The sequence below is a fragment of the Theropithecus gelada genome, chromosome 15 (assembly GCF_003255815.1).
Source record: "Theropithecus gelada isolate Dixy chromosome 15, Tgel_1.0, whole genome shotgun sequence".
NCBI lineage: Eukaryota > Metazoa > Chordata > Mammalia > Primates > Cercopithecidae > Theropithecus > Theropithecus gelada.
The window spans coordinates 325,545-333,114 of record NC_037683.1 but is presented as its reverse complement, the minus strand read 5'-3'; positions in this window follow the sequence as shown (position 1 = coordinate 333,114).

The window sequence follows — 7,570 nt, the reverse complement described above, 5'->3', positions numbered from 1 at the left end:
TGCCTGTAGTCCCAGGCCTGGCGTGGTGGTGTGTGCCTGTAGTCCTAGGCCTGGAGTGATGGTGTATGCCTGTAGTCCCAGGCCTGGTGTGGTGGTGTGTGCCTGTAGTCCTGTAGTCCCAGGCCTGGCGTGGTGGTGTGTGCCTGTAGTCCTAGGCCTAGAATGTGGTGTGTGCCTGTAGTCCTACCTACTTGGAAGGCTGGAGTGAGAAGGTTGCTTGAGCCCAGGAGGTGGAGTTTGCAGTGAGCCGAGATCACGCCCCTGTACTGCAGCCTAGGTGATGGGAATGAAGCCCTCTCAAAAAAAGAGAGAAGATTTTATTAGATTTTGAAGATTAGATATTGTTGTTATTATTAGAGATGAAGCACGGAGGTAGCTAAGAAACCTGGAAGAGCTTCAGAATGTGAGTAGCTCTAACTTCCAGAGAGGAAGAGAGGGAAAGAAGGTTGACTTTCTTTCCCTAGACCTAGATCACTGAACAACCTAAGGAATGTTCAGGAAAGCTGCCTGGGAGTTCTTGAGCCGAAGAAGTGTGGCCTCGGCAGAAATGCAGAGGCAGATTCTGAGCACAAGAGCTGAGGCCATTGGTCATGACATTCCCATAGTTGGAGGCCTATGAGGCACACTTCCAAGGAAACTGCGACTGTTTAAAATAACAATCATGTCCTATGTGTGTGTTTTTAAAAGAAAGGCTGAAAGTTAATTAGCTCATCATCCACCTGAAGAAGCAAAATCAACCTGAAACAAAGAGGTATAAAGAGAAGCACTGATTAGACAGAAACTAACATGTACTGGAGACAATCAAACCAAAACTGGTTTTTTGGCGACACTAATCAGAACGGCCAGCCTCTGGGCAGGTGGGGAAGGGGGAGCATAAATAAACAAAAGTAGGACAGGTGCAGTGGCTGACACCTGTAACCCCAGCACTTTGGGAGGCTGAGGTGGGAGGATCACTTGAGTCCAGGAGTTGGAGACCAGCCTGGGCAACATAGCAAGACCCTGTCTCCGGCAAAAATTTAAAAACTAGCTGGACATGGTGGCATGCACCTGTGATCCCAGCTACTCGGGAGGCTGAGGTGGGAGGCTGGCTTGAGCCTGGGAGGTTGAGGCTGCAGTGAGCTGTGACTGCACCACTGCACTCCAGTCTGGGTGACAGAGCAAGACCATGTCTCAAAAAATAAATACATTAAATAAATAAATAAATAAATAAAGTGGACACAGCCATAGATATAACATAGATTTAAAAGATAATGTGAACAATTTTAGGCCAATACATTTCTAGAAAAATGTAACTAAGCTAACTCTGACTCAAGAGGAAATAGAGAACCTGAATAGTCTTAATAAGTCTTAAAGAAATAGAATCAGTAATTAACATCACAAACAAAACATCAGGCCCAGTCAGTGAGTTCCACTGAACTTTCAAAATATAAATTCCCTATAGAAATGTTCTAACTCATTTACAAGACTAGTGTAACCTGGATATCAAAACCTGATGAGAATGGTGCAGTGCACAGCTGCAAAAAGTCTAGACCAGTTATTGGTAAACCAGATCTGAATTGTATGCAAAGATCACAGTGAATCATGATTATGTTTGATTTACCCCAGGAATTATAAGTTGGTTTAACTTCAGGAAATAAGTTAATGTAAGCCATTCCCTTAACACATTGAAGGAGAAAAATTAGGTCATTTCAATGCAGAAAAAGCATTTGACAGAATTTATCACCTATTCATGAGAAAAACTCCTAGAAATTAAGACTAGAGGGGAACTTTGTGACCTGATGAAGGGTGTCGTCTTTTTAAAAAAGAACAGGCCTGGCGCGGTGGCTCACACCTGTAATCCCAGCACTTTGGGAGGCCAAGGTGGGCGGATCACCCTGACATCCCTGAGATCAGTAGTTCAAGGCCCATCTGACGAACATGGCAAAACGCCATCCCTACTAAAAATACAAAAATTAGCCGGGTGTGGTGGCACGCACCTACAATCCCAGCTACTCAGGAGGCTGAGGCAGGAGAATCTCTTGAACCTGGGAGGTGGTGGGGGTTGCAGTGAGCTGAGATACTGCCACTGCACTTCAGTCTGGGTAACAGATCGAGATTACGTCTAAAAAAAAAAAAAAAAGAACATAACAGGCCAAGCGTGGTGGCTCCTGCCTATAATCCCAGCACTTTGGGAGGTCGAGGCAGGTGGATTGCTTGAGGTCAGGAGTTCAAGACCAGCCTGGCCAACATGGTGAAAACCCATCTCTACTAAAAATACAAAAAAAAAAAAAAAAAAATTAGCCAGGCATGGTAGCATACGCCTATAATCCCAGTTACTTGAGAGGCTGAGGCAGGAGAATTTCTTGAACCCTGGAGATTGAGGTTGCAGTGAGCCGAGATCACACCACTGCACTACAGCCTGGGCAACAGAGTGAGACTCTGTCTCAAAAAATAAAAATAAAAATAAACAAAAGAATATAATAAACACATGTAAGTACGAAAGGTTGAGTGTATTTTATTTAAGATGAGGAACAGGACAGGTTCCCACTATCACATTTCTGTACGTCGTTGTACTCACTTGCATAGTAAGTCTCAGCTAGCAAGGAAGATAAAAAAGAAATAAAAGTTATAATAATTGAAAAAGAAAAAAGAAGTATTGTTTTGGTATATCTATATAGAAAACACAGAGAAATCTAAAAATAAGTTTTTAGACTCAATCGGGAAATTTAGAAATGTTGCTCTACATAAAATCACTATACAAAATAACTAAGATTCTTTCTCTCTCTCTCTCTCTCTCTCTCACTCGCTCGCTTTCTTTTTTTCGAGACAGAGTTTCGCTCTTATTGCCCAGGCTGCAGTGCAGTGGCACGATCTCAGCTCACTGCAACCTTTGCCTCCCAGGTTTAAGCAATTCTCCTGCCTCAGCCTCCTGAGTAGCTGGGATTACAGGTGCACACCACCACGCCTGGCTAATTTTGTATTTTCAGTAGAGACAGGGTTTCTCCATGTTGGTCAGGCTAGTCTCAAACTCCCGACCTCAGGTGATCCGCCTGCCTTGGCCTCCCAAAGTGCTGGGATTACAGGCATGAGCCACCGCGCCCGGCCCAAAATAACTGGGTTTCTAAACGAGTGACAGAAAATGCAATTTTAAAAATGGAATCCTTCATAGTGGTGTGAAAAATATGAAACACTTAGAAATAAATAGAGTATAAATGTTCAGGACCTTGATGGAGAATATTATAAAAGTTTATGAGATAAACTAACAACGACCCTGATAATTAATACATATATATTGCATATAGATTGCAAGCCTCAATACCAAAAATATATATTTCCCCCAAATTTATCTATTGATTCTATACAATTCCTGTCAAAAGTCCACTGTGTGCATGTATATAACCTGACAAGTCGATACTAAAAATTATAAGGGCAAATAAAGGGTCAAGAATAGCAAAAATTTAGCCAGGCGCAGTGGCTCACACCTATAATCCCAACACTTTGGGAGGCTGAGGTGGGTGGATCACCTGAGCTCAGGAGTTCCAGACCAGCCTGGCCAACATAGCCAAACCCTGGCTCTATAAAAAATACAAAAATTAACTGGGCATGGTGGTGCACATCTGTGGTCCCAGCTACTCGGGAGGCTGAGGTAGGAGGATTACTTGAGCCTGGGAGGTGGAGGCTGCAGTGAGCTGAGATTGTGCCATTGCACTCCAGCCTGGACGACAGAGTGAGGTCTTGTCTGAAAAAAAAAAAAAATTCAAAGAAGAACCCAGGTAGAAGCATTAACCTTTTAATAAGACTTTTGTAATCAATGCAGGGAGTATTGGCCCAGAGCGGATGAAGAGTTCGTCTGAGCAGAGCGGAGAGCAGACAGTTGGGGCCCTTCTGTGAATGGTGTCATGACAATTTAATTATATTAAGATGATGAAAATGGTGCCTGCCTCACATCACACAGAAAAATCATTTGCAAGTGGTTTAAAATAGAAAAAGCAAAACTGCACAAATTTTAGAAGAGAACATAGGAGAATCTATTCTCAAATCTCCCAAAGAATCTCTCACAACAATGAACAAAGGAAGAATTTCCTAGGATTCAAAAGGCACAAAACATAGGGAAAAGCTGGATATATTTCGGTTACAGTATAATGAGGAACTTCTACATATCAAAAGAATCACAAAATAAGCAAAAGACAAATCACAGAGTGAGAGAAGATACTGCAGCTACACACATCTGATGGAGGATTTGTGCCCAGAACGTGTGAGGACTTCGACAAATCAATCAGAAGGAGAGACAGAATCCAGTTGAAAAGTGGGTGGAAGATTTGAACAGGCATTTTGGCAAAGGGGAAGACGTGAATGGGCAATGAATGTGAGAAAATGCCCTACTCCATTAGCGAGCAGGAAAATGCAGATTAAAACAGAGTGAGAGGCCTGAAATACCTACCAGACTGGCAAAAATGTGAAGGCCGATAGCACGAGGGTGTTGGAGAGGACGAAGGCCGATAGCACAAGGGTGTTGGAGAGGACGAAGGCCGATGACACAGGGCTGTTGGAGAGGACGAAGGCTGATAGCATGGGGGTGTTGGAGAGGACGCGAAGTAGGCCAGGGTCTGTGAGATGCTGCGGGACGGTCATCACCGCAGTTCGGGCCCTAATTTAGCAGCATCCAGTGAGGTCAAGAGGCACGTCCCACGGCCCAGCAATTCCTCTCCTTGGGTTAGATCTGCAGGCTCGTGTCCAAGCACCAGGAGAATGACATTAAATGTCTGTTGGAGAATTGAAATAGCAGGAAATGGACAGCAGCACAAATCTCCATCAAAGTAGAATGGATCAATAAATTGTCACACGATAGACTAATATATGTGGTGAAAACAATTGATTCATAGCTACACGCAACAACACGGGTACGCCGCAGCACCAGAAGACAACAGCTCAGCTCTCTTGCGTGAATTTCAAAAGCATGGGGCCAGGTGCAGTGGCTCACACCTGTAATCCCAGCACTTTGCAAAGCCCAGGCAGGCGGATTGCCTACGCTCAGGAGTTCGAGACCAGCCTGGACAACATGGTAAAACCCTGTCTCCTACGAAAATACAAAAAATTAACCAGTTGTGGTGGCGCACCTCTGTAGTCCCAGCTCCTCAGAGACCGAGGCATGAGAATTGCTTACACCCAGGAGGCAGAGGTTGTAGTGAGCTGAGATGGCACCACTGCACTCCAGCCTGGGCGACAGATCGAGACTCTGTTTAGAAAAAAAAAAGAAAAGAAACGAATTTCAAAAGCATGCACAACTACACAATAAATTGCATGTAGATGTACAGAGAGAAAGGGAACGGTGAACACAAAATTCCGGACAGTGGTGGCCTCTGAGACGCGGAGGTCCGGGAGGGGCTGCACTGTGCTTGGATGCTGGGGTCCTCTGTGTCTTCCACAGAGCCCTAGTGCCCATTATTATTTGTAGAATTAAATGTTAATTATATAAAAAGAAAAAAAAATCCTCCTAGTTCTCCTCCCCGCTTCCCCGTAAGTGGACCCAGCGCACAGTGACAGGGTTGAGACCTACAGGGGATATTGCAGGAGCCACTGAAGCGCTGTTGGGCTTGCAGGTGCTGTGGTGGGAGGGTGGGGTGCAGCGGCCTGGTGTGGAGGGCAGCAGGGGCGTGGCTACAACCACCACCTCCCACCGCAAAGGCTGTGACCAACTCCGGGACCCCGGAGGAGTTTCTGGGGAACCAGAGTGACACCAGTCTGTCCAGTTTGTGACCTTCCCCAGCGGCAGGAGTCTGGGCGGGTGCCTCTGGAGGTTCCAGATGAGAGTTCTGCCAGGTGAGAAAGACAGAGGGTGAGAGAGTGAGGGACAGGCCAGGGGACAGGGGGCAGCAGGAGGACACTGAGGTCGGAGAGGGATGGGGGAGGGACTGTGAGCAAGCATGCTGGAGGGTCCGGAGGAAGAGGGGATCCTTGAGGGGTGACAAGCTCGGCTTGTCGTTGGCTTAGGCATCGTGCAGCAGTGCCCACCACACAGCCTGTCCCGGACCTAGTCACCCCCAGCTCCAGACTCTTGTCAACTCTACACATTCCTTTTGTGGATTCTCTTCCCTGCAGCCCTGGATGAGCATTTCAAACCCTCTCCTCCCTCTGCCACCCTGCAGATGCCCCCTTCTCACTCTCAGTTGCTTGTTTTGTTTCTTATTCCACTGAGAAAGTAGAATAATCACAATAAAGCCCTCATCGTCCCCCAAATGAATCCTCCAGCCCACCTGTGCCTGCAATCGTGCGACCTGCTTTTCCTTCTCTACCTTGAGCGAGCTGTCCCAAGTCTGGTGCCCTCTTGCCTGGACAAGGCAAGACACTCTTTTTCTTGCATCAGCAATTTTTCTTTCTGTTGAGTCACTGCCATCAGTATACAAAGTCCAATAATATCCCCTACCTTAAAAAACAAAACAAAACCCTCCTTAATGCTGCATCTCTGTTGTTCCCTGTCTCACTGGACAAGCTGTCTACACCTGCTGTAGGCACTTCCTCCTGGACAAGCTGTCTACACCTGCTGTAGGCACTTCCTCACTGAATGAGCTGTCTACACCTGCTGTAAGCACTGCCTCACTGACTCAATTGTCTACACCTGCTGTAGGCACTGCCTCACTGAACAAGCTGTCTACACCTGCTGTAGGCACTTCCTTACTGAACGAGCTGTCTACACCTGCTGCTGGGACTTCCTCACTGAACGAGCTGTCTACACCTGCTGTAGGGACTTCCTCACTGAACGAGCTGTCTACACCTGCTGTAGGCACTTCCTCACTGAACGAGCTGTCTACACCTGCTGTAGGCACTTCCTCACTGAACGAGCTGTCTACACCTGCTGTAGGCACTGCCTCACTGAACGAGCTGTCTACACCTGCTATAGGGGCTTCCTCACAACTCATTCTCTTCAATCCACCCCACTCAGGCTGCTCCTCCGTGGAAACTGCTGTCCGGGTGATGAGCACCTCTGTCGTTCCACTCTGACAGCTGAATGTCTGTCCTCATCTGTATGGACCACACGCGCTCCTCCCTCGGCTCTGGGACGGGGCACTTCCCCATCCCCCACAGCCCTGGCCCCACAGCCCTGGCTGCTCCTCCTCACCGACTTTACTCTCAGGGAGTACCAGCATCCTCTGTCTCTGACTTTGGTCACTTCCTCGTGGTAATGCATCAGGCAGGATGACACTCGCAAGGGACTGTCTACCACAATCTGTGCGATCTGTGCAAGGGGCAGGAAGTCCCAGGGGCCAAGACTCACCACCCCCGAGTGATGCCACCCCCCGCTGGCAGGAACAAAGGGAGGAGGCAGGAACTGGAACCAGAGAGAGAGAAAGGAGAGTGGTGGGTGCCTGACAAGGCCGGAGCTTCGATTGAGGCACACAGCCAACCCTCGGTGACCTGGCAGGAGGAAGTCAGGGGAGTAGTAGACCCTTGGCCTTGCTCTTTCCTTCCCTCAGGGGCCTTTGGTGCTCCTGTTGGCCTAGCATAACCAGAAACCAGAGGTCAAGGAACAGGCTGATGTGGCCTTCGAAGGCCAGTTTCAGCGTCACGCAGCATGGAGGGAAGGGCAGAGAGG